The 27,989-nt window shown below is 43.3% G+C and overlaps 2 long non-coding RNA genes across 4 annotated transcripts in view; one reads left to right on the top strand and one right to left on the bottom strand.

Annotated features, from left to right (window-relative positions):
* Positions 1 to 27,989, bottom strand: part of LOC138773780 (uncharacterized) — a 303,380-nt gene that overhangs the window by 75,447 nt on the left and 199,944 nt on the right. For 2 of the 3 annotated variants that reach the window (XR_011360216.1, XR_011360217.1), the window contains exon 5: positions 22,632 to 22,723. This is a non-coding gene — a long non-coding RNA (uncharacterized lncRNA). Of the gene's footprint in view, positions 1 to 5,315; positions 5,847 to 22,631; positions 22,724 to 27,989 lie in introns of those variants that run through there. The other variant, XR_011360218.1, reaches the window with a different exon arrangement.
* LOC138773781 (uncharacterized) overlaps positions 1 to 27,989 on the top strand; it is a 56,188-nt gene that overhangs the window by 20,864 nt on the left and 7,335 nt on the right. The gene's annotated exons all lie outside the window — the stretch shown is intronic.

Below are 27,989 nucleotides of genomic sequence, written 5' to 3'. Positions count from 1 at the left end.
ACTGGGGCACCTGGGGCTCACCAATATACAACCAGTGAAACGCGACATGCTGACCCGCTCCTTTCCTGGATTTATCTGTATCTGTGACAAATCTCAGAACACCCTCCATTTATACAGCTCTCAGGGTATGCTGGGAGTTGTAGTCTCTGAGAGGACAACCCTATAATAAATCACTGTGTGCAGAGTCTCCTGGTGGCTGCAATCTGTGGGTGACAACCATCAGCCCTGAAGGTCCAGCAATACATCTGTCTACACTGTACTACAACTCCCAGCATATCCAGCAGACTGTCAGTACATGCTGGGAGTTGTAGTGCATGCAGCTGTTAGGTCCTAGGAGGCTTGGTGGAAGATCAGAATACAGAGATCTGTGGGGTCAGTGCAGGGAAGTGACCCCAGAACATCACTAATAGGGGATAGAACAAAAACATCTACTCCTATCCCCTATTCGTGATGTTCTGGGGTCACTTCCCTGCACTGAGCCCCCACAGATCTATGTATTCCTATATGTCGTATAATGCACCTAGGACCCAACTAGAACAGCTGCAGGCACTACAACTCCCAGCATATCCTGAGGGCTGCAGACTCAGTACATGCTGGGAGTTGTAGTGCCTGCAGCTGTTGTAGTTGGGTCCTGGAGGCGTTGTGGGAGATCAGAATACATAGATCTGTGGGGGCTCAGTGTGTGGAAGAGACCCCAGAACATCACTAATAGGGGATAGGGGGAGATGTTTTTGTTGTATCCCCTATTAGTGATGTTCTGGGGTCACTTCCCTGCACTGAGCCCCCACAAATCTATGTATTCTGATCTCCCACAAAGCACCTAGTGTATAGGACCCAACTACAACAGCTGCAGGCACTACAACTCCCAGCATGTACTGAAAGTCTGCAGCCCTCAGGATATGCTGGGAGTTTTAGTACCTGCAGCTGTTGTAGTTGCATTCTAGTTTAAAAGTTTGTGCTAGTGTACTGTAGTGACCGCAGGGCTGTCAGTACACTACCGCAAACCATACACTGACCCATTTAGACCCCAATGGTACACAGGCTCTGCACACTATAGAAGTGATTATAGTGCAGTTACTAATGACTCACAGGTGACGTCTTCTCCGATTGCCGTTGCTCACTTTTTTCTTTCTTCTCCATCTGGTGCAGCATCATGATGACTTCTCCGACCACAACTGGTCTGCAGGCGGGCAGAGCAGGGTGACTGGGGAAGGGAGGCAGCTGGGGGTAACTGGGGAAAGGAGGCAGCTGGGGATGGCAGGAGGAACAGCTGCGGTGATAGGGGGAGGGGGAGAAGCTGGGGAGTAGCTGTAGTGACAGGGGGAGCAGGAGAAGCTGGGGAACAGGGGGAGCAGCTGGGGCGATGAAGGCAGCTGGGGCAATGGGGAGAAGCTGGGGCGACAGGGGGAGAAGATGGGGTGGCAGGGGGAGGGGGATAAGCTGGGGTGACAGGGGGAGGGGGAGAAGCTGGGGAACAGGGGGAGCAGCTGGGGCGACAGGGGGAGGGGAAGCAGCTAGGGGTGGCAGGGGGAGATGGGAGGGCAGCTGGGGTGGCAGGGGGAGAAGCTGGGGTGACAGGGGGAGAACCTGGGGCGACAGGGGGAGAAGCTGGGGAACAGGGGGAGCAGCTGGGGAACAGGGGGAGCAGCTGGGGCGACAGGGGGGCAGTCGGGTTAACAGGGAGGGGAGAAGCTGGGGAACAGGGGGAGAAGCTGGGGCGACAGGGGGAGGGGGAGCAGCTAGGGGTGGCAGGGAAAGGCGGAGAAGCTGGGTAACAGGGGGAGCAGCTGGGGCGACAGGGGGAGGGGGAGTAGGGGGAGAAGATGGGAGGGCAGCTGGGGTGGCAGGGGAGCAGAGGGACCAGCCGGGGGGGGGGGGGGGGGGGGGGCGCAGAGAGACCAGCTGGGGGGGGATGCAGAGGGACCAGCTGGGGGGGGATGCAGAGGGACCAGCTGGGGGGGGATGCAGAGGGACCAGCGGGGGGGGGGGGGCGGGGGATTAGCCGGCCGGCAGGGACAGAGGCAGGCTGGGAAGGAAGGTCCCCCTATGCAGGGCCGGCGTGAGCTTCCGGCACAGACTGTCACACAGGCCGGAAGCTCACATTGCAGCCCCGCGATGCCCAAACTTCCCTGCTCAGCAGCGTGCGTGTGACGTCATCACGCCGCTGCTGAGCAGGGAAGTTCGGGCATCGCGGGGCTGCACTGTGAGCTTCCGGCCTGTGTGACAGTCTGTGCCGGAAGCTCACGCCGGCCCTGCATAGGGGGACCTTCCTTCCCAGCCTGCCTCTGTCCCTGCCGGCCGGCTGACCCCCCGCCACCCCCCCCCCCCCCCGCACCACCCGGGCGCGGATGTCAGCGGCGGGGCGGCGGAGGGGGTAAAAAAAAAAAAAATTAAAAAAAAAAAGAAATGTGTCCTGCGGGTGCCGCCCCCCGCAGGGCGCCGCCCTAGGCACCGGACCACGGGTGCCTAGTGGCAAATACGGCCCTGCCTACAGGGCTGGTTGGGGTCATTTTTTGCTCCATGATCTATAGTTTTTATTGGTAAGATATTGGTGTGAAAGAAAATTTTTGATCATTTTTTTATTACATGTTTTCCTGATATATAAAAAAAAAAGCAGTATCCTCTGTGAAACTTTTATTAGGGGAGAGTTTTTTTTTTTTAAGATGATCTAGTGATTATTCCATAGATGTAGTTTTGGAGGCCTGCTGAGCTTTACAGACTTCTAGAATTTCGCTTACTAAAGATTTACTTATAGGCTGGGTTCACACACTGTATACTTCAGGCAGTATTTGGTCCTCAAGTCAGGTCCTCATAGCAACCAAAACCAGGAGTGGATTGAAAACACAGAAAGGCTCTGTTCACACAATGTTGAAATTGAGTGGATGGCCGTCATATAACGGTAAATAACTGCCATTATTTCAATATAACAGCCGTTGTTTTAAAATAACAGCAAAAATTTGCCATTAAATGGCGGCCATCCACTCAATTACAACATTATGTGAACAGAGCCTTTCTGTGTTTTCAATCCACTCCTGGTTTTGGTTGCTATACAGCCTCACAAATACAGCCTCAAATATACATAGTGTGAACCCAGCCTAAACTGTAGTTGCAAAGGTTTTTCGGCATCATTTATTAGTTTATGATGTCACCGGAATTTTTTAAAAAAAACTCACAGTTCCTTTTACATCAAATTAGACCAGGGATGGAGAACCTTCGGCCCTCCAGCTGTTGCATAACTACAATTCCCATCATGCCTGGACAGTGGAAGCTTTAGCTATAAAAAGCTCCTATTGTACAATAAAAAAAACTATTTCACTTTATGGAAAGTAACTGGGCCTTTTTCCAGGAGCTTGTCATTATTTGTTTAGTAGCTTAACCCCCCCCCCCCCCCCCACACACACACACACACACAAAAGATAGTTGTTATAATGTAGATAGGCGAGTAGAGTGCATTATAGAGCAGGTCCTAAGGGTCCTATTACCTGGGGGTAATTATCTGCCCAATCAGGCAGAATTGGGCAGATATAGCCCCGTGTGAGCCCAGCATGTTATAAAATCATCAGCTGATGGTGCTGCAGCGCCATCTTGGTCAGTGATTGGCTGTCATTTAAAAAACGGATGTAGAAGTTTCAGCGGCAACTCCTGTGAGTAGGAAACAGGCAGGAAGACACCAAAAGCCTCGAAAGGTAAGTTTATATATTTATTTTTTTGTTCCTTCTCATTTTTGCTAACAATTTATACGCAGTGCTTGCTGCACGATAGTTAAGCCGTATAACAGGCTCTGTAAGCGAGTGCCGATCTAGCAGATCGGTGTTTGTTTACCTGGTGCCTGGGGCCATGTAGTATGGCCCTAATGCTATGTTTACACGGAGCGATAATTTGCCCAATCGATCGTTTAACGATATTGAAGCAACAATTTGGTTTTCATAATGATCAGCGTTTAGACGAATAAATGGTTAGAAAAATCGTTTGAAAATTCGTAAGAAAAATCGTTATTGCGATCGTTTTAAAGATCGCTTAAGCCCATCTTTTACATAGGGTAAATTGGTAAAAGACTGTTTACACAAAGCGATCTGCGAATTTTCAGCGAACGATTATTTAAGAACGATTATGGCTCAAATGTGATCGTTTATGCGAAAATTCAAACGAAAATCGTTCCGTGTAAACGCAGCATGAGGCTATGTTCACACTACATATATGCCGGCCGTAGTTCGTACGCGGCCGGACATGTGCGGCTGAAACTACGTCCGTGGGAAAAATAGACATGCGGCCGGATTGCGAACATGCGGGCGAACCGCGAACATACGCCCGTAGTACAGTTATGCTTCCTGATCTGAAACAGGTCATTTACTTGGAAATCTTCGCCCAGCCCAATAAAACACACAGAACATTTTTAATCTAAAAATCAAGTTCAATTTGGCTGAAATAAGTACTTCGTACGGGACCACATGGAAATCCACGGCCGTGAGTTGGAACAGTTCCGGCCGCAAACAATGGTCTTGTTCATTTTTCACGGCGCCGTATACGATTCGGCCGTAGGCTCATACGTAGTGCGCATTGTGCAGCCGTATATCGTATACTTCCAAGCGTACACATCAACCTCAAAACTACGGGAGTATATTTGCGGTTCGCACTACGGCCGGAAATATACATAGTGTGAACATGGCCTAAGGCTGTGAATTAAAACGGTACTCCTGTGAAAAAAAAGTTCATTCAATTATCTGGTGTTAGGAAATTCCAGAGATTTGTAATTTACTTCTATTAAAAATCTCCAGTCTTTCAGTACTTTTCAGTTGCTGTATGTCCTGCAGGAAGTGGTGTATTCTCTCCAGTCTGACACAGTGCTCTCTGCTGCCACCTCTGTCCATGTCAGGAAGTGTCCAGAGCAGGAGAGGTTTTCTATGGGGATTTGCTGTTGCTCTGGACAGTTCCTGACATGGACAGAGGTGGCAGCAGAGAGCAGTGTCAGACTGGAGAGAATACACCACTTCCTGCAGTACATACAGCCACTGATAAGTACTGGAAGACTGGACATTTTTATTGGAAAGAAATTACAAATCTCTGGCACTTTCTATCACTTTATTTTTTTTGCTGTAGTTCAAGCCCTGCAGTGAGATATATTACAGTAAACTCTGAGCTATTCCTCCCATCTCCATAAAGTTATAAAGGTGGGATGTAACCTAATCTCTCAGTGCTAGTCCATCTTCTAGTCCAACATCGGACAGGACTAAACTGCTTTTAAAAGTTTAGTGGAAAAGGAGTTAAGACGCATTTTTCTCTGATAAGATTTTTTATTTTTTTACGAAGTTTCTTACATTTGCCTGGACTCTTGATACATGGAAAGGTTGCTGATAGGACGGTACGTTGTAAATAAGAAACATATATATGTTATTGGAAGTCAATAAACCTATAATGCATATTGCTATATACTAACATTCAATCATAACTATGAGTACATAACAATTTCCTAATTCCAACTAGTTTGTCTTATTACTTGAAGGGACATTCCTTACACTCAGCAGGAACTGTCTTTTGGCTATATTTCGGAGCTTGGCCGTCTCTTCCGGTTAGATATCTGCTTGGATGAGGTGTTATTGAGTGATCCGTACAATTACAGATAACAGGAGTTAATGATCTGCTTCCAAGATAATGAAATGCTCATTAATGACTTCTGGGAGAACATTTCATGCTGAATCTTTACGCCTCTGAGAAGTGCTTAGCTCTTGGATTTCACTGAAAACTTGTAAGACGCTTGTGCTTCCTGGTCAGTAGTAGAGAGCTCAGCGCAGCTTCCAAACCTCTACTACTCTCTAACTATTACCGAACAGTGTTCAAGAGCACAACATCTGTGAACAATAAAAAACACAGCAAGTCACCCTAATGGTTAAAAGGATGTTCCATCCCGGCACCAGAAAATTATATAGATCTGTAAATTACTTCTATTTTTCCTCTCTGTTTAAAAGGCGAAATCAGGAATGTGATAATTTTTTTTAAAAAAAATAAAAAATAAATATGTTTAAAATTTTACAAGGGGAGAGGATTATTTATTGATAAAAAAAAAACTTTAAAAAAAATACTTTAAACTTTAGACCTCCTGGGGGAATTTTATTATTACTGCACTGACCTCTCATAGAGATCAGTGTAGTACACATTATACAGCACTTATCCATCAGATCAGAGCTGTATTACTCTGGGCTGCTGCAGTCCAGATTTATAGATCACCAATCCAGAATCAGCATCAGTGTGACGCTGAGGCCTGGCCGAGTAAGAGGAAGGAATCATCCCTCGGCGATCCCATCTAGACACCAGGGAAAAATTATTTAGAGCCATTTAAATGCAGCTATTAGTTTCTACACAGTGCTATATTTTTATATACAGTACACAGGGGGAAGGGGCTTCCCGACACAATCCCAGGGTCCAGCAGCCATTACTATCACCGTGCTAGAAGCAGAGCGAGCAGTAACAGCAACCACTGCTCTCTCTGCAGAGAATTGTGTCGGGCAGCCACTTTCCCCTGTGTACTGTATATAAGAATATAGCACCGTGTAGCAGAGCTAGAACATAGCAGATCAGGAACTGCAAGACTTATAGCCCCGCAGTTCCCAACACAGACAGTGGAGGCAGCAGAGGAGGCCGTGTCGCCCCTTAATAAAAAAAAAAAAAACAACACTTCTTTTAAATAAAGTTATATAATAAATACATAAAAGTAATATAACTTTAATAAAGCAATCTTTAAAAAAAAAATTAATTTAGTCTCAGGAGTCCCCTTTAAGCCTTTAATAGGGATTTCTGTTGTAGCTTTTATATTATTTTCGCTGCATGATTATCCTCAAATCCTAAGGCAATTTGATGATTAGTTTCTGTCTGAGGTTTGGCAGAGATCTACATGCAAAGGAAGTGATTTCAGGGTTTCATCATCTGCTTTCATATCCTTACACTTTTTTAGTATTATTATGTGTATGCTTTTCCTGTGTAGGCATGTATACAGTGACTAGCTGTATATACTTACTTTATATATTACCTTTTAAATTTTATGCTCCACTTTGAAATTCAAATAAGTTTTACTTTCACTTAAAGGGAAGCTATCAGCAGGTTAGATACGTCTCCCAAAAAGACATGGAAGGCGGAGGATGCAGGTAAGTGCACAAAAATGACTTATCAGCATAGGGATTAAATGCCTAATATCACAGAAATGGTGCTGAGGAGGAAGGTAAGAAACTTATCCTTAGCTCCCTGTGTGCTGTTGGGTGCAGCTAATAGTTTCCCTTTAAGGGTATGTTCACACTGAGTAATAAGCAAGGAGTTTCAAGCTGAATCCACCCACATATTTCTCTTGAAATTCCCCCTGTAAAATATGTACAGAGCAAAGTCCTATTGTGCTCAATGGGATTTCTGCTCTGTTGTTCGCGCGGTGGAATTTACACGCAGAATGTTTTGCTGCGGATCCGCTTTCAACCCAAAGAATTGACATGTCAGAGTACTCCCATAGAAGTCATTGGGGCTTTAGATTTCCACTCGAATTTCGCGCCTATTCCACCAGAGCTGAAGAGGAGGAAATTTTACGCAGATAACTTTCCTCTTCAATTCCTCGCCTATTCCTCAGTTTGGACATATTCTAAGGACAAGTCAACAAAATCCCCTTAAGTTACAATAACGAGGGAGTGTAAAGATGTCTTAGACAGTGAGCAAGTTCCAGCCACTGCAGGCAGACGCACCGTTCCCAATACTGCGCGGGGCACTGAGGATGAATGTATGTTTCTTACCTTCATCCTCAGCACTGTTTCCATGATATTAGAAGTACTAATAAGTGCTAATAAGTACTATTTGTGCACTTGGGTCGTGAACCTGAATGATGAGCATTTGAATCCTGCTGCCTGAAGAGGGTGGATGCAGCCCGAGGACGGCCTAGAAAACATGGATACAGCCACCTTCTCCAGGCAGCGGGATTGAAATGCTGATCGCTAACTGTTGCCAAGTTCTCTCATTTCTATCAGGCACATCGATCAAAGGGACGAGATTTCAAGTATGTAAGTTTTATCATAACATATAATACTATTCATGTGACAGAGACAAAAATTACAGAAAAACTTCAAAAAGAAGAAACTGAAGATGCCTGCCATAAAGGCCTGACAAGCATATCAAGGGACGTGTTTGCATCTAGGTATTAAACATGCTCCCTACATTTATAATTATATTACATTTCCCAGGTACTTTGAGCCTGTGGAAATGGAGGGACTGTGCAACAATGGTTGCAATTCCTAAATGGTTAAAGGGGTATTCTGCTCAAAAATAGCTGCCCAAAGTGAGACTTACAATTCCTTCCATACTTGTTATTATCTATTCAGTCTCCTTCCCCCAGTTCTGAGCTGCTGCTTTCTACTGAAGACACAAAAATCTGTGTGTGAGCTTTTCTTTTTGTCTCCCCCTCCTCCCCCCTCCCTTCTGAGACAGCTGATGTAAAAAAAGTCCCTGGCAGGCTGTATCTGCAACTTTGTAGCTTCTTTGTAATGCCGAGAGGGTTAATTTGAGGTCAAATTACTCATGAAATCACTGTTATTATCCCTCCTGGCATTACAAAGTTCGCATTACAAACTTTTTGTGTCTTTAGCAGAAAGCAGCTGCTGAGAACTGGGGGAAGAAGACTGAATAGATAATAGCAAGTATAAAAGAAATTGTTAGTGTCACCATGGGCAGCAACATATGAAAATTTACGTTTGAGTGGAATAACCCTTTAAAACAATATTTTTTTTTATTAAAGCTGAAAGTCTACACTTCAGTAACATATTAATGGCTTTGGTTCAGTCCCATTGTGGTGCTGCACAGGGACTAAACTGATGGAGATGGAAATTGTGTCAGTGTCCAAACTCTTCTGGACCCAGCTGTATATGTAGGTAAGTTTACATGGTGTGAGTGGCGGTATGAACGTTTCTGACCTGCACAGATCCCTTGTTAATTTAGACTAAGACTTGGAATTGCCAAAGTGGCCGACTCTTACGAGAGTTTTATGTTCCTTGTTTTCTTTCCCGGCAAGTGAAATGTATCTGTTAAACACATCTGTTTTGTTAACAAGAAATTCTAAAATATATTTTCTTACATATTAAAATTCTGACCCGAGGCCAGAGGGAAGCATTAAAGCTGCAAATCAAATTGACAAAGCAGAACTCCTTCGCATTAGTTCGCTGCTCGAGACGACGTCCAGAGACGTAATTATACCACGTAAAACAATATAACCGCTGCCAAATGGGTATCTCAGTGATTAGCATTAAAATAAGCAAAGGTGACTAATTGTTTTACCATCCTAATGTCTAGGCAGAGCGTAAAAAGCTGCAACGCAAACATGTTCCACTGTGGGGTCTTAATAAAAATCAGTTACATAGGTAAAAAGCTTTGTTTTTTTCCCTTCTTCGGATACAATGGAGCAAGCTAGTATAAGGCCTAACATTAAAGGGGATATTCAGCATCGAAAAAAAAACACAGGTACTTTCTTGCAAAAATAGCGCCACCCTTGTCCTCAGGCTGTTTGTGGTATTACAATTCAGCTCCATTCACTTCAATGGAACTGAGATGCAAAACCCCCGCACCCAGACTGGAGACTGGAGTCATGCTTTGTCTGAAAGAAGGTAGCCATGTTTAAATAATAAGTCTAAATAACCCCTTTAAGGCAGTAGTCTTCATTCTACTCCTGTTATTTGCACCACATTACACTCTAAGGCTATGTTCACACGCTGTATAAACAACATCCATTATTTGGCACTCAAAACAAAGGCTGTTGTTTGGAGTATCAAACAACGTCTCATTGCTTTAAGTGCAAATTGCATTGAAGTCTATTGACAATGTACAGAAATAAATGACAGGAACATTATTTTGACATCCGTAGCCAAACGGCCGTTGTTTGCATTGAATTTAATGCAAATCATTGCATTATGAAAAGAATGGCCGTTCGTGTCATAAAATGTACGTTGTGTGAACGAAGCCTAAACCTCATCCGATTTATAGCTGGACATCTACATCTACAAAATATTTGTGATATAGCCATTCATGAGCCGTAACTTTTTTAAATGTTCTGTGAATATATCAGTATGAGGGCTTGTTTTTTTGTGGGACAAATTGTAGGTTTTACTTCTAAATATTTGGAGCATGTATAATTAATTGTTTAAAAAAATAAAGGACTGAAAACTGTGATAATTTTATTACTGGTAGAATACGTTTAGATATTAAGTATTCCAACGCATCATTGCTCATCAGTGTTACAGTACTAGGGAATCTATCACGCTCTGGTCTAATAAGCAGATGTCTCTGACAGACCTGGGGGCCATTCTCAGGTACTCGGCTGCCAAGGAAACTTTTTAGCACCCTGTGAGTATGGGAGCCCAATTCCTTCATCAAGCTCCTTAGTCTTTTTAGAATCCATGACGTACCAGGATACCATTAAGTCCAGGGACTCCCCTCCAATGACGGCAGTAGCAATTGTGCTGCCGCCCGCCATTAATCGCCGCCTTTTGCTACATTTAACTGTCAGGAACTGAGCCGTCACATTCTCATTCTCCCTGACTGCTGGAGTTAAAAAGACTCAGGTAGACTCATACCTCAGGCAGACTATATGGGAAGATAATAGATAATGCTGATTAATGCTGTGCAATGGCATAGCATTGACCGGTGTTATCAGTCTAATGATTGCATGTAATAGTCCCCTAAGGGGACCCTAAAGTATAGAAAAAATATATATATATATATATTTTTAAATTGACCAAGTTCACCTCAGTTTACAAGCAAAGCATGTAAAAATAAACATAATTAATACTGTAGGGTGCGCAATTGTCCTATCTATTAAGATACAATATTATTCCTGTATGGTGAACGGCGTAAACAAAAAGAGGAAAAAAAGCATTAGGATCACTTGTTTTTTTCCTCACATTATCTATCAGAAGAAAATGAATAAAAAGCTATTAAAAGTCTAGCATATTGATCCTACTATTTTTTTGCGGCACTGATGGCAGCCCCATACACACACATCGGATGTGTGTGTACGGGGCCATTGAATAACATTGGTCCTATATCCGCAATGTCCTGCCCGCAATTGCTGATGTGTGAATGTGGCCTTACTGTGCAAAAATGAGCAGGTATATAGCAGTAAACCATAATGTATGGGATTAGTATATAGAGACACAAAAATCACAGATTCATCAGTAACAAATGGCCGGCAGCCAGAACCTTATATTTTAGCTTTATGTCTATGCTATGGATACAGAGCTGAGTATCAAGAAACAAAGCCAGAGAGACCATAAATCTACATTAAGAAGTAAATCAGTCCACAGTTTTGTACCTGTGGGATTCACTTTAAGCATTAAGCCATTTCGATACGTCCTCTTATATTAATGTTTCAGTGCAGCTTTTTCTTTTCCTTATAGGTTTATATCTCTGGTTTCTTGGTCCATACAACAGAGGGTTAATGCAGAATTAGCAAAACACAATAGAAATGTCTACCCCAGACTAGTAGCATTTAGCCATCGAGATATACAAGCTGTTTAGTGTCACACATATAACCCTCCAATATTGAAAGGGGCAACACCCGCTCAAGCTTTTCCCTTCACTTCACTGCCTAAACGTGTAACTATAGTAAGAGTCTTTTTGGCCTGGACAATGGCGCTGTCATATAACTGTATCTATCTCACCTGATAAAAAAAACTGATCTTACCTGCTTATTAGAACCTGTACAGGTAGGGGGATCAGGTTTTGCCTCAGGCAGCAGAAAACCTAGAATTGGCCCGATCTGGAGATCACCGGGGGCACCAAGGTTGGACCGCCCGCAATCTTACTTGTCAAGTAAGTTTTTATTGGAAAACCCCTTTAAGCTGGTATGGGTGGTGGCAACTCCTCCTCATATACAAGTTCTAATATGTTTTTTTATCTGCTTGCAACATCACTTAGAACAGGTATGGGGAAACTTCAGGCTTCCAGCTGTTGCAAAACTACAATTCCCATCATGCCTGGAAAGCCAGAGCTTTAGCTTTAGCTGTCGGGGCATGATGGGAATTGTAGTTTTGCAACAGCTGGAGGGCCGAAAGTTCCCCATCTCTGACTTAAAACATAAGAGATCAGTGTCAGAATGCTGTTCTTCACATCTGTCAGGTATTGCGGACGATTGTGTGGGGCACCAGAGACCGGACAGAGTCCCTTTAAGTAAAGCTGACGTATATAATCAGTTCTGCTTCCTGTGTTACCACATAGTTAAATCCATTAGAATTTTATTAGTGCTGACTTAAACATCATCAAGGGAACAAAGTCGACAAGTGGATGCCCGGTGTTCAGAGGTAGGCTGTCTCCTAACCCGTCCTGGACATGCCCGGGCATGGCGCTGTACCAATGCTGCTAAACGCCTGCTCATACACATCAGACACATCATCTGGTCTAGGCGGCTAGCCTCTCCCCAGTACCTGCGTGTAGGAGCTGCTCACTGTGACCCAAAATGATGTTCGTGCCAAAGAGATGGAGAAATCTGTTAGAGTCAGCTGAAAGAAAAACCACACACTCTCCACTTCAAACAACAAAAATAAACTCTTCAAAAAGTTACTGATTTATTTTTCATGTCTTTGCAAACAGAAGTGAGTTAGTGTAGGAGGTGATGGGCTCGACTCAAGGATCTTTTCAAAACCACAAAATATGAACACAAAAACAATCATATATAAAGAGAATGTAAAGGGTTCCTCCGGCCATCGCTAGCGGCATTGTTCTCTTTCAACATGGAGAACCACAACTGCCTTTTAACACTACGTATTACACCAAGGGAGTATCAGCCGTAAAGCCCGATTATCTCTTGGTGTAATTGGGCCTTTAGACAAAACGATTTCTACCTATTGCAAACAAGATCACTTATCATTAACCCGAAATCGTTCACCATATTACACAGAACGTTAGTTACAATCGTTACTACGATCGGTTACTCTATCTGGTCCCAGTGACTGAAGGAACGATGTGGAATTACACTAAACATTTAGTGAACGGATGCGGAATTACAGTGAATAGAGATGAGCGAACCTGGAGCATGCTCGAGTCGATCCAAACTCGAACTTTCGGCATTCGATTAGCGGTGGCTGCTGAAGTTGGATAAAGCCCTAAGGCTATGTGGAAATCATGGATATAGTCATTGGCTGTATCCATATAATACTTATATACTACTACTACTACTTATAATACTATATAATACTTACCAGATGGTACAGAAAAACTTCATTCTATTTGGCCGGAGGTTGACCCTATGTGCTGGAGGTGCGGCACTTCCGAGGGTACGCATTTGCAAATTTTTTGGTCCTGTCCTCTATTAACACCCTTTTGGGATGAAGTGTGCAGGATCATTAAGAAGGTGTCTGGGGTGTCCTTTGAGCTTTCCCCAGCTCTGTTCCTCCTCCATCATTGCTCACTCCCGACTGCTCTCTATAAGAAATCTCTGCTGAAATTTTTGGTGATGGCGGCAAGACTTTGTATTCCGCTTTGCTGGAAAAAAGACTCCCCTCCCCCAGTAACACTCTGGATTGCCAAGGTCAATGACCTAATGCCTATGGAGGATCTGACCTCCTCACTCCACGACTCCAATGCTCGATTCACCGCCACATGGTTTCTCTGGATGGAGTTCAAAGACTCTCCGGATTATCTTACCTTGGTGAGTGGGACCGGCTCGATTTAACTGCTATATAAGGCCCGGAGTCCGCGCCTGGGCGTGCGGTCGGGGCGGCGTGGCCCGTCTGGGCCCTAGGTGGGGGCCATCGCTATCGGTTCCCCCTCCCTTTTTCCCATAACGACCTGCCCTTCCCTCGTCTCCCCCCCTATCCGCTCCCATCCCCCCCCCCCTGCTATTTTTCCTTCTCTTTGTCACTTCTTTCCCTCTCAACTTACTGTATTCTTTTTCTCCACCGCTAATCTTTTGCGGGCAGAGGTGGGCTCCTCATTAGAGAGCCTGCGTTGTTACCTTCATAAAAATCTATAGGGGTTGTGGAGAGGAGTTCGTCCACTGGCCTCGGCTCCTTACAATGGCGACTGGGTTAATTAATTTTGAGTTTGTGACAGGTTAATGTCTATCTCTTCTTTGTCTTGCTGTTTCTTAAACTGTTGTAATGCTGTTGGATTTGTGTGACAGATGTTGCTCACTGCCCTGTTTCATGTGTCTGCGACAGGAGACGGGGTGTGGGTGTCCGTTCTTTCCTCCTCTAGGACTTCAAAATAAAGAATTAAAAAAAAAAACAAAAAAAAACAAACAAAACCGGTTCGCTCATCTCTAACAGCGAACGATTATCAATGATTTTGGTGTCAGCACCAACGGACAATGAAATATTTCTGGTAGGTTGTTTGATCTCTGCTGCATTTACAAAAAAGTGATGATCATTTAAATTCAAACAATATCACAATAATTTGTAAGATAATCGTCCCGTGTGAGAGGGTCCTTACCCGGCATCAATTACTTCAATCAACAAGCAATGTAAGGAAGTCCATTTCACAATGATGTCAGCAAGAGAGGAAAATAATAGCACCTTTTGTTTGACTATTCAATCTGTGTTTATCAGTATGGAGGCCATTGTGCAGAGTGTATCTACACAGCCGTGGTAGATGGTAGGTGCTTGTATACACTGGGATGGAAGATTGTCCTAGACACTCAGCTCTGGTGGATGCTAGCCAGTTCCCGGGTACAGAAGAATCACCCTAAGCTTTGGCGATAGATAACCACTTGGGGGGGGGGCTCTCCTTTTTAGCAGGGAGAAAGAAAGTAACAAGCCTTTCCTCCAAAGATCTTCCATTCGGCCGCGTTCACATGATACTTTGGCTGCATTTTTGTGTCCTTATTATAGCTGCAAGTTCTGGCCTGAACATGTGTGCTCTCTGCTGCCACCTCTGTCCATGTCAGGAACTGTCCAGAGCAGGAGAGGTTTTCTATGGGGATTTGCTGCTGCTCTGGACAGTTCCTGACATGGACAGAGGTGGCAGCAGAGAGCACTGTGACAGACTGGAGTTTAATACGCCACTTAGGCTGCATTCACACGTTCAGTGATTTTCCCGGTCCGTGATTGTGGTCCGGCAGCTACCTTCGTGATCCGTGCAAAACAGTCCGTTTTGCATCCGTTTTGTATCCGTGTCCGTTTTTTTCACGGATCTGTCTTACAGCATTTTAAATGACATTGATTACATCACATCCGTGTTTTTCACGGATGAACACGGATGTCACATACGTGTACATCCGTGAAAAACACGGATCTCATTGATTTCTATGGGGAATCCTTTCCGTGCATCCATTCTGAGTAATGACATGTCCTATTTTTTAACGGAACGGATCACGGATCCGTGATATCAGGGAACATCTGAATAGCCCCATAGAAAGCAATGGGCTGTAAAATTGTCCATGCGCACGGATCCGTGAGCACGGACAACTTCCCGGAACGTGTGAATGCAGCCTTTACTGCAGGACATACAGCAGCTGATAAATACTGGAAGACTGGAGATTTTTAAATAGAAGTAAAATTACAAATTTCTGACACTTTCTGGCATCAGTTGAATTGAAAGAAAAATGTTTTTGGTGACCTATCCCATTAAATATATTTGGTGGAAATCCATTTGATTTGCTTAAAATACATCATTGTTATGAAACACTGGCCTGTAATGGCCCACTTACTTCTAAGTAGTCTATAACATATGACTCTACACAGTGCTGTAGTCTTGCTATACAGAGATGCAGTATACAACTATAGAAAGGACTAGATTCTAGGCTACCAGATGTCATCACATTCCCTGGGTATTAGAGTGTTGTAGAACTTATATTTCTGGTCATCAGTAAAAAGAAACAAGAAGCCTCATACATTTTTATTTTTTAATAGCGCTACGAAGGTAAGTCAGATTAACCCCGCGTACTTCCCCTCCACACTACATTGTGGAATATGTGTATTTTAGAAGTGGTCTGGAGGATGTCAGTGTGCTGCCTAGTAGAGCTAAAAAAGTATCGGACACCGCCGCAAAGTTACAAAATTAGACTTATTAAATAAATGACATCACGTATAAACATGATACCAAAATACTTCTGGATCGACCTCCTTGGATCAGAAACAGACATTTAGTGCGTTTCATGTGGTGTGTAAAAGCATGGTATTTTCCTGACCTTTCATCTATTTATATATGTCCTAATTTCCTGTACATTCCATGACACTATATTATATATATATATATATATATATATATATATATATATATTAAGCACTAGCACTCTTCCGCATAAAATGGAATTACAGCACACGTTCTGATGTTCCAGGTTAATTAAAATAAAGTCTACTGAGATGACCAGAAAGAACAGCAGGAGGCAGGGGGTAATAACACAGGTTTATACTGTATACTGCTATACTGCTATTTATCCGTAACATGAAGAATTGGACCAATCCTCCGGCAGCCTGGCATGCTTCAAGCTAATTTTATTAACACTTTATTTGCAAATCCATTACCCAAACCTAGTGACAGTCTATCTCCCAGGTAACAGTAGCGGGCAAAGTTTTAAATAAATCTAAAACCCTTCATGGGGCATTGCTCTGGGCAAGTATACATGGCAGCCTGATTTACAGTTTAAGGCTATGTTCACACTACGTATCTTTCCGGCCGTAGTGCGAACCGCGAATATACGCACATAGTTTTGAGGTTGATGCGTTCGCTTGAAAGTATACGATATACGGCCGCACAGTGCACACTACGTATGAGCTTACGGCCGGATCGTATACGGCGCCGTGAAAAATGAACAAGACCATTGTTTGAGGACGGAAATGTTCCAACTCACGGCTGTGGATTTCCATGCGGTCCCGTACGAAGTACTTATTTCAGCCAAATTGAACGTGATTTTTCGATCTAAAAGGTTCTGTGAGTTTTATTGGGCTGGGCGAAGATTTCCAAGTAAATGATCTGCCTCAGATCACTTCGAAACAAGCTAGGGAAGCATAACTCTACTACGGGCGTATGTTCACGGTTCGTACGCATCCGGTCGCATGTCGATTTTTCCCACGCCCGTAGTTTCAGCTGCACATGTACGCCGGCGTACGAAATGCGGCCGGAATCGTACGCAGTGTGAACATAGCTTAAAGGGGATCTTCAGTTAGGGTGCGTTCACACCTACAGGATCTGCAGCAGATTTGATGCTGTGTTCAGTTATTTAAATGAAATCTGCTGCAGAAAATCAGCTGCAGATCCTGTAGGTGTGAACGCACCATTAAGAAAGATTTATCCCTGTACAATCCCCGGCCATAATCTAAGCTCGTGTGTGATAGGTTTCTATTACATGAATTGGTCGGTTTGTCTGCAGCACATCCTGACTTATATCCTGAAGCTGCTGGAAATCCTCACTGCCTTCTCCACTCTATCTCCACTCCTCTGTCCTCCCCCACCCTTCTGAGACAGAGGTCACATGATCCTGTAATCCCTGAGCCCCACTGACATCACACAGTGATCACCTGGCTAAGGGCGGGGAAACAACAGCCTCTCCTAAGTAGTATAGGGAAAAGGAGACGGTGGTGGGCTGATACTACAAGACAGGGGCAGGTACCAGGCAGTTGGCTCTGAGGTGCAATGCATGCTGGGAGATGTAGTTTACTGGCCAGGTGCTTTGATGTAAAACTGGGATCATTTGTAAATGTATGAATCTAGGGCTAGGAGCAGTGTAGACAAGTGGGGAAGGTGTCAAACAATCGGAGGGGGATCAAGGAGTGCACCATTATGCTTTTTGTGGATTTTATTTTTTTTATGGAATCGTTGGAGTTCCCCTTTAATATTGACCGAAATCATTGCCTTGTGCTCACTGCTCGCTATCAGATGCCCTTTTACCCACTGGCAGTGATTACTGGATTTGAATACGAAGTGTTAATAATTAATTGCCTGGGAAGTGGTCGGTCTATCTTTGCCATACACACCGGAGAATGATTCCCGTACATTGCTGAAATGTATATTAGCATTATAGTAGCTTTTATCCAGTAACCAGAGACTAGATGCCAGCGTTGCTTTATTGCTACTGGAGATGTTCCATTATCTGTCCTGATTGAGGTGACTATGAATACAAACCCTTTCCTCTATCTACCATGGCACATAAACTAATATTTTAGCCTAATATATCTATAGTGCTGATCCGGCCTGCCCGCTACATTTATTACAATTAGATAGGGGTGGGCCAGCCCGGGGCAGACTGGCACTATGGGGGCGAACAGTGCTTCTGTGTCACCGGGCCCTGGAGCAAACTACTAACTGTACTGAACTGAAAGGTGATGAGGAGGAAGGTAAGAGACACCCTATAAGAGACCGCTATAAGAGACGTACTATAAGAGACATACTATAAGACACACGCTATAAGAGACCGCTATAAGAGGCACGCTATAAGAGACACGCTATAAGGGACGTACTATAAGAGACATACTATAAGACACACATTATAAGGGACACACTATTAGAGACACGCTATAAGAGACACGCTATAAGAGACACGCTATAAGAGACACACTATAAGGGACACACTATTAGAGACACGCTATAAGAGACACGCTATAAGAGACACGCTATAAGAGAAACGCTATAAGAGAAACGCTATAAGAGAAACGCTATAAGGGACGCGCTATAAGGGACGCGCTATAAGGGACGCGCTATAAGGGACACGCTATAATGGACACGCTATAAGGGACACGCTATAAGGGACACGCTATAAGAGACACGCTATAAGAGACACGCTATAAGAGACACGCTATAAGAGACACACTATAAGAGACACGCAATAAGGGACACGCTATAAGGGACACGCTATAAGAGACACGCTATAAGAGACACGCTATAAGAGACACGCTATAAGAGACACACTATAAGAGACACACTATAAGGGACACGCTATAAGGGACACACTATAAGAGACATACTATAAGGGACACGCTATAAGGGACACACTATAAGGGACACGCTATAAGGGACACGCTATAAGAGACACGCTATAAGAGACACGCTATAAGAGACATACTATAAGGGACACACTATAAGGGACACGCTATAAGGGACACGCTATAAGAGACACACTATAAGAGACACACTATAAGAGACACACTATAAGGGACACACTATAAGAGACACACTATAAGAGACATACTATAAGGGACATACTATAAGGGACACGCTATAAGGGACACACTATAAGGGACACACTATAAGAGACACACTATAAGGGACACGCTATAAGGGACACGCTATAAGAGACGCACTATAAGGGACACGCTATAAGAGACATGCTATAAGAGACATACTATAAGAGACACGCTATAAGAGACACACTATAAGGGACACACTATAAGTGACGCGCTATAAGGGACACGCTATAAGAGACACGCTATAAGAGACACGCTATAAAAGACACACTATAAGGGACACGCTATAAGAGACATACTATAAGAGACACATACTATAAGGGACATACTATAAGAGACACACTATAAGAGACACGCTATAAGAGACATACTATAAGAGACACACTATAAGACACACGCTATAAGGGACACGCTATAAGAGACACGCTAATAGGGACACACTATAAGAGACACACTATAAGAAACACACTATAAGAAACACACTATAAGAAACACACTATAAGAGACATGCTATAAGAAACACACTATAAGAGACACATTATAAGAAACATACTATAAGAGACATCCCTTTCTCCTCAGCGTCTTCTGTGCAATAGGGACATAGTACTAGTAGCACTTTAGATTCGTGACACCTGCTCATAGTTCCCCTTTACAGAAATGCTGCAATCTATGGACTGAGCCTTGGATACTAGAGGATGACGTACATAGCACATTGCACAGAGGCAGCTACCAGGCACATGACACTAGATATTTAGTGGAAATGCAAATTAGGTTATGTCTGTCAATTGGGAGCACAATAAGCATGTATGCAAATGGGGATCACTAAATGACTGGTTCTCATATGATAGGGCAGAAAACACATCCTTCTTTTGTGGGACACTGGGACATACAGGGATGATGTCATATACCACATCAAGCTGACGGCCACTGAAGGCTGCAAAACATCCCGTGAAGCTAAGCAAGAAATACCCGGTGCTGTCTGCCCCGAAAGAGAGAGAAACAATGAGCCGTCTCTACCAGGCAAAACTCTGCTGCTCAGCCTGTAGAGACTGCTCCTCTGACCTGACTTCACCCTCCCTGCTGACAGACAAACATCAACTCTGAGAAACAAATTCTGAAGACTTGCACATTTTTATTAGGTAAAGAGACTAAATCTCATTGCTGCTTTTAGTTTTTCCTTCAGTTTTACTTTAAAATCAATAGGCCCCTGTCTCTTCAATATATAGCGCTATAAAGCCGGACTGTACTAGTCGCATCCCTATCATCCAGACAGTTCTAGAGGGACCTTCACAAAATGCTGACAGCCGGGAATCGCTCTCTCTTCTTTCTATTCTAAGATCCTGCGCCCTAGAGAGCAAAATGTGTGAGAGGATCCTACTAATGTTACACACATATTACAGTATTACTACTTTCAGACGACCACAAAGAATAAATACCCAAAGCATTCTGCAGTAAGAGCAACACAAGTGAATATAAATGTCTAACACTATAAAGAGCAGGAGTCCAGAACCCTGGAAGTCCCCGCTAGTATGAAGAGTGATACACTATAACATTAATGTCGCCTCTTGTATACACAGTGTTCATCATAGTAAGTGTGACAATGAATCTGCTCTGTGTACTATGTCATGTCACTCGGGTTACACAACATTTACTAATTGTAATCGGCATTTTACTTTTACGACCATAATGATTTATAGAGATGAGAAAACTTTTCAGAAGTTTGGGTCGGCAGGTTCGCCACACTTTGACAAAATTCAGGTTTGTCTGGACCAAACCTTAAACCAACTGCACTAAAACAACTAAAAAAAAAATAATTGCAGGCTGTTCACAAAGTTCGCTCATCTATACTTACCTGTCAGCCCTCCCTCTTTGTTGTCCTTCTCCGGTGTCCCCTGCAGCCACCACAATCTGGGCTCAACAAATCACAGACTCAGACTAACAGTGCCGCGGCCAGTGATTGGCTGGGCAGACTGTAACTCTTGTTTTGAGTGACAACCCGCAACAAAAGTTTTAGGTTTCAATGCCATTGGTTTCTACAGGTGCTGAGGAACTCGCTGCCATCGGCATGAATAACAATCTTGGCTTCTGGGCTTCAGTACCTTGGAGAAGGGTAAAAGGACACAATCCTTGGCAGACGGCACCTATAGTAATGCTACAATAAAGCACATTGAAAATGCTCTGGGGTGCTGAGGTTTTCTATGGGGATTTGCTGCTGCTCTGGACAGTTCCTGACATGGACAGAGGTGGCAGCAGAGAGTGCTGTGTCAGACTGGAGAGAATAAATCACTTCCTGCAGGACATACAGCAGCTGATAAATACTTGAAATCTTTTAATAGAAGTAAATTACAAATCTCTGGCACTTTCTGACACCACTTGAAATGAAAGAATATTTTTTGGTGAACTGCCCCTTTAAAACTCAGAATAATACATTGCAACCTCACATTACATGAGCAGACTGGATGCCTTTCCCAACAGAGGATTTCAAAAATTTAAGGGGCTTTCCAATGTATGAAATGTCTTCCAAGCCATCTCCAGCCTGTTACCACTAGAGATGCCTGTGACCCAGTGTTGGATGTCTTACCCAGTTTGCCATTAATGAGAGTCGGCCAAATGGCAGAGGACCTGGGAGCTACAGTCACGGAGTTACATAAACGGTGGAACTCCTCACAATTTGCTTAACTTCCATTAATATCAATGAAATTTAGACAAATTGCCTTAAAGGGGGATGCTCATCTGAATGAATATAGTTATTCATGTTATAGCTATGTTCACACACAGTATTTTGCAACCAAAACCAGGAGTGGATAGAAAACATAGAAAGGCTATGTTCACACACTGTTGAAATTTAGTGGATGGCCGTCATTTCATGGCATGTGTGTGAGCATAGCCTTCTGCGTTTTCGATGCACTCCTGGTTGAAAAATACTAAGCAAAAATACTGTGAACATAGCCTAAGCAGATACAGTATAATAAATTTGTTGTAATAGAAAGATATCCTAAACATGGTGGGTCTCCTAAATGTCAGAAATGACCAAAAATTGGTGCCAAAATGATGCCGCCTAGTATTCCACAGACTGGACTGTTACACAAAAAATCACCACCAAAGATGTCTACAGGAACAATATGTGGTTGATGCTTCCACTTTAATCTTCCACTTGACCAGTCTGCTCAGTAATACCCTCCAGTATACAGTTCCCACCAGAGAAAGACGGTCAATGTAGCAAAGCGTCATTAACTCAATAGAACAAGTTACCAGCTCGGCTAACGTTCACTACTCATAATTTCAGTGCATTACGGCACAGTCGATTAAACTTATTGCTCGGCTTGAGGTATTTGGTCATCCTAAGCGGCTTGCTTCTGCCTGTGTCGCACATTTACTAACATCAAAGCAGGTTAAAAAAGAAAAAAAAAACAACACAGACTAGTATTTTCTGTAATTCCACTCAACAAGCTTATGTAAAAAAGATATGCTGAAGCCAGCCAGACATGACGGCAGGGGACTCACCGATGAAGCTGCCCTTACATTGTGTTCGGCCTTCCTCTCACTTGTGAGTTTGGCTACTTCCATAATCCTACGCACTCCTCGGCTTCTTAGATCTGCAATGAAGAAAAATTGTTAACTTTAATTAAACATCAAGATCTGAACAGGAAAACACCGGGGAGTTTATGAAGTTTAGCGTCTGCTGAGAGCTTTGAAAGACTTGTTTTGTGTAATCCCCATAAAGGGATTACCAGTGTAATTCCAGATTGGTAATGCAACGTGTCCCCTAATATCGCTGGAGAACATCCTGTGGTATCTCAGCTCAATGGGAAATTAAAAGCATATTTTCACACTATTTTTTTTTTTGCACAAGCACTTTTGTTGGAATACGTTTTCATCCACTCTTTATATGTTGTGTTGCAGGATGGGGCCAGGGGTTGTATGTAAGACTGGATCACTAGTGTTATTTCCACAAACATTACAAGCACATGTAAGAAACTTTATAATATATCATATCAGACAAAAATGCTTATTTTTCCAATTATCAGGCATCTTATCTCCCCTTCTCCCTGCTAAACTGTATTCCCAAATCTGTCCCTCCAGTGAAAAATAAAAAAAAACCTTCTCAGCTGTCTCTCTTTAACAGAAAGTGGTTGTTATAATTATCCACCATAAGAAATACAGTAAAGCTGCGGCCTGGTCACAGTGACTAGCTCTACACACTTGCCCGATCACATTTCATTTGTCACTAACTCCCCCCCCCCCCCCCCCCTTCCCATTCCCATTCCCTACCCTCCCAATACAGACTCTGAATGCTCAAAATAGTATGTGGCTCTAATAACCAGATGCTTCCCATATAGGCTACCGGGCAGCCCGCAGGTTGGACAATGTATTTAGTTTCCTTTAGTGGTATCTCTCTTTAAAGGAGAAGTCTGGCGAAAATGTTTATTTAATTATTGTATTGCCCCCCAAAAGTTATACAAATCATTAATATACACTTATTATGGGAAATGCTTACAAAGTGCTTTTTTCCCTGCACTTACTACTGCATCAAGGCTTCACTTCCTGGATAACATGGTGATGTCACGACCCGACTCCTAGAGCTGTGCGGGCTGTGGCTGCTGGAGAGGATGATGGCAGGGGGACACTGAGGGACACAGGGCACTGGAGGGACACTAAGCATCCCTCTGCCATCATCCTCTCCAGCAGCCACAGCCCGCACAGCTCTGGGAGTCGTGTCATCACCATGTTATCCAGGAAGTGACATCACCATGTTATCCAGGAAGTGACATCACCATGTTATCCAGGAAGTGACATCACCATGTTATCCAGGAAGTGACATCACCATGTTATCCAGGAAGTGACACCGGGAGAGCCTAGAGAGGTAAGTATAACCACAATTTTTTTTTTACACTTGCATCAGCTTTAAGGCTCCCCGATGGTTGTTTGTTTTTATTACACAGAATTTTATCCTACCTGAATTGGCCTGATTGGGTAGATAATCGCCCTAACACCGGGAGTAGAAGAATCAATAATCTTACAGTGAGGCTAGGCTCACATACAGTAAAATAAAGACCAAAAAGTGCTATTACAGGTAGCAATGCACGGGTGGGGGCAGGTGACTTCATAACATGTTTAAAGACAATGATCAGTCGATGATCGGCTACTCAGCTGGTCGTTGTGTTTGTTACACAGGGCGATATTTGCCCGTTCTGCCTGATTAGGCAAATAATCGCACCGTGTAATAGGGCCCTTAAAGTAAGCAAAGTAAAAGTGGGTTGTTAAAATGGTTCCAGCCTTGCTTTCTCTAGGCATGGGGTTAAAATTTACTTTAAACTTATAGACTCATCAGGAAATAATGCAGCTTAAAAAAAAAGAAATACATTTGCATTCTACACACTGTAAAAATACTGATTATGTATAGAAGGAACACATAAAAACATAGAACAAAACAAAGGACAATAGTTTCCCTGGACTGGATCCAGCTTTTCCTGGCACCCAGGGAGGAGAAGCACGGAGCAGAGTTGAAAGGCAGCATGCTGATAAGCTGAAAAGCCTCTGCTTTTATGTTTGTAAAACTCTGCCAGCCATGACCCTGGCCCTGGACAACTATGGTTCCTGCCTTCTGTCTTCCTGTACCCCTAAGAGCGGTATTACATGGCCCAACCACTAATGTATGCGCCAATCTGATGGCGTTCATTTAGTGAGCCTATTACACCACTCGATAATCACGCAGCAGGTGCTGTGTATAGATATATATATTGTTGGCGATGTCCATGCAGCCACTGCCCTAGTGTAAAATACTAAACCTTAGACATACCTGTCCACACTCCAGTGTCCTTCTCGCTTCTGCCCGGTCCTGCAGCCACCGGTGGAACTTTTGAGTCTCTGAAGTGACAGGTCACTCAGCCAATCACAGGCCAATACGGGACAACTCCACAGCCAGAAGTTCCATTGGTGGCTGCGGGACCATGCTAAAGTGAGAAGGACACGGGAGTGTGGACAGGTATATATAAGTTTCTTTTTCGTTTTTTTTACAAAGTCATCAGCCATTGGCCGCACATCCCTCTTACATGCAGTGATGTGCGCCCGGCGGCCGATGATTTTTTTAGGCTGGAACAAACATCGGCCGTTGACTGTTTCATCAGCTGATCATTGTCTTTATTACACAGAATGATCATTTGCCGAATTGGGCTGACTTGGCAGATTATCGTTCCATATAATAGGGCCCTTAGCATTAGTTTAGACTAATCTGGGGGTAGCAATCTGGGGATTTCCTGAAATAAATTTAAGGGCTAATGCACACGTCCGCAGAAACACGTCCATGCACAGACAGTGTTGTGCAGACTGGACCTCTGAGCTTCCAGCATCATGATTAGTTATGATGTCGGGAGTTCCGATACTGTTTGAAAGCTCACAGTAGTGTACTGACACAGCCGTGCAGACGTGTTTCTGCAGCTGTAAGCATTAGCCCTTACCCTTCCTTACAGGAGTCAAGAGGGAAACTCACATATTCCTTAGACCTTGTTCCCTGGTTCAGCACCACCGATAGTAATTCCATATCTCTTGTTGGCTTTGTTACAACGAATAAGAAAACAATCACTAAGTTAACATTTAAGTGCCACAAAGAATTTCAATAAACCCGAAATGTGCTAGCAAAGTGCATGGTGACAATATCTGTGCTCCTATAGTTCATACGGTATCTGTTTCTCATGCATCATTAAGCGTTTTCTTGGTCAGGGCCAGTGCTATTCAATGATATTTTCAGCTCTTTTTCCTGGCACATGTTCTAAATCAAATCTTTGGGATATACGATTACAATGTTGACACAATACAAACTGTTTCGAGCAGCTGTATAGACTACGGGGTTTCAGGGTTTGGGTTTTTTTTTTTCACAAGGAGACACATAAACCTGAATTGTGGCTCCAACAAAGCTGAGTTTTCTTGTAACGAACTGTCAAATAAATGCTGGCTGATATACAGTCTGGCAGAGAGACGACTTTGCTCTCGCTGCCCTGGGCTTCAGATACATGACACAGGGTTTTACAACATGAGTAATGAGCTGCTGAGTGAAAGGCAGAGACTAATTACAATGTACACTTTTTTCAGCCACTAGATCAGTTTTGCTGTCATAACAGAATTCAGAAAGATATTAAATTCAACCTGAATCCCCTCATCCTCCATTTTTGAAAATTATCAGATTATCAGATGCTGTTTGGAGAAAAGTCTATCTGATACCATTTTTCTATCTATATTATAAAATAATCCTGATATCTTGCAGTTCTCATTCTCACCACTTGGGCTAAAAGTAAGCTGAGACTTCCTGTTGTGTCTGTGGAGGAGGAGGCGGCTGCTGTAAAGTGATCTGTACAGCATTGCAGCGTCATGTGACACCAGTAGATAGAGGAGACAATAGCAGCTTCCTGTGGAATGACCTCTTCACAGGTCACAGAGTGCGCTCAGTAGTGTTACACATTCATCTCAAGGGGACAGAGTCTGTCTATTGTCATCTATGTCCATGAGTCTTGCTGTAAAGCATGTCACTAAAAGCTTTTAAGAACAGTCCAGGCAAGATGGCTGCCATCATAACAATGTACAAAAAGTAAAATAAAAAAAAAATTGAAGTAAAAATATAGAAACAGATTAAAATAAAAGAACAGGTTTTAGTATCTGACTCTAATCAGTAGAAAGAAATTTAGATGACACATCCCTTTAAATATAGCTCAGATAATTTCATCCAGCTTCCCTAGTGGGTCGGGAATTTCCTCTAGTGAGAAAATTGCTGCCACAACGGCTTGTGGGCTGTTTCCCCACTATGAGATATTATCTGGAAAAGGCAGATATCTATTGATAATGACGGCCACAGATATCGATTGTGACCGCTCTCTGTACCAACAAATGGATTCACAGTCAGTAACTTATTCAGCTCTAACAATCTTTATATAATAGAATCCCTATATTTTTACTGATCTAGGCTTCTGCACACAATATTGTGTATTTACAGTGATGGAGCATGCTCAGAAGGTGAGACAGTGCCGTCTGCACTACATGCGTGACACCCTGCTGCAATGCTCAGAATTAGAGATGAGTGCAGCTCGGATCTGTCCAGACTAGACCATGCCACAATCACAATAAAACCAAATGGTGCAAAAAATGACAAAAAAATGACCTGGAGATTGCATTTTTTTGTCATTTTTGGCACCATTTGGTTTTACCTGACTCCACGGGTCCTTGTATAAGGAGCCCGGTTTAGACCTGTTGTGAACACTGCTGCTACCCCTATCCCTGGGAGGTGTGTTGGACACACCATTACATGTGCTGCTGGGTGTTGTGGCTCTGTTTCCACAACCCCAAAAGGTGAGCAGTGATTTTTTACATGTGTTAGATCATTATTTCTATCCTGAGGTGCTACTCTATGAGGCGGTCTGCCTTTTTTTTGTTCTTTGTTTCTACAATCACAATAAAGGGTCAGGAAAGTATATTGAATAGATGAAGATGTTTGTCCAACACATTCTGCAAAGTTTTCCATCCAGCCCAGTACATGCAGTGACAGAGGGAACCCCCTCCCTCTGTCACAGCCTTTACATGGTCTCTATTGACTACAGCATTTAAAGGATTAAACTGACAGGAATGGATTCCTCTCCATTCCTGGCAGGTACAGCAGGGTCTCAGCTGTTTGTGACCAGTGGGCTCTAGCTGATTGATTGCGGGTGTAAAGTGGCAAAGCCCCCCCCCCCCCCTTTATTTTGAAATAGTGGCGTAATGGTTTTTTTTTGTTTTGTTTTATTAAGATACCCTTTGTAACAAGTTATTCGTGGATTCTGAATATTCAAGATATAGAGATTTTTTATTATTGCAGTAACATTTATTTTAATACCAGAA

The sequence above is a fragment of the Dendropsophus ebraccatus genome, chromosome 15 (assembly GCF_027789765.1).
Source record: "Dendropsophus ebraccatus isolate aDenEbr1 chromosome 15, aDenEbr1.pat, whole genome shotgun sequence".
Classification (NCBI taxonomy): domain Eukaryota; kingdom Metazoa; phylum Chordata; class Amphibia; order Anura; family Hylidae; genus Dendropsophus; species Dendropsophus ebraccatus.
Note: the sequence above shows the minus strand (reverse complement) of the source record. Positions and strands in the feature narration are given on the sequence as shown.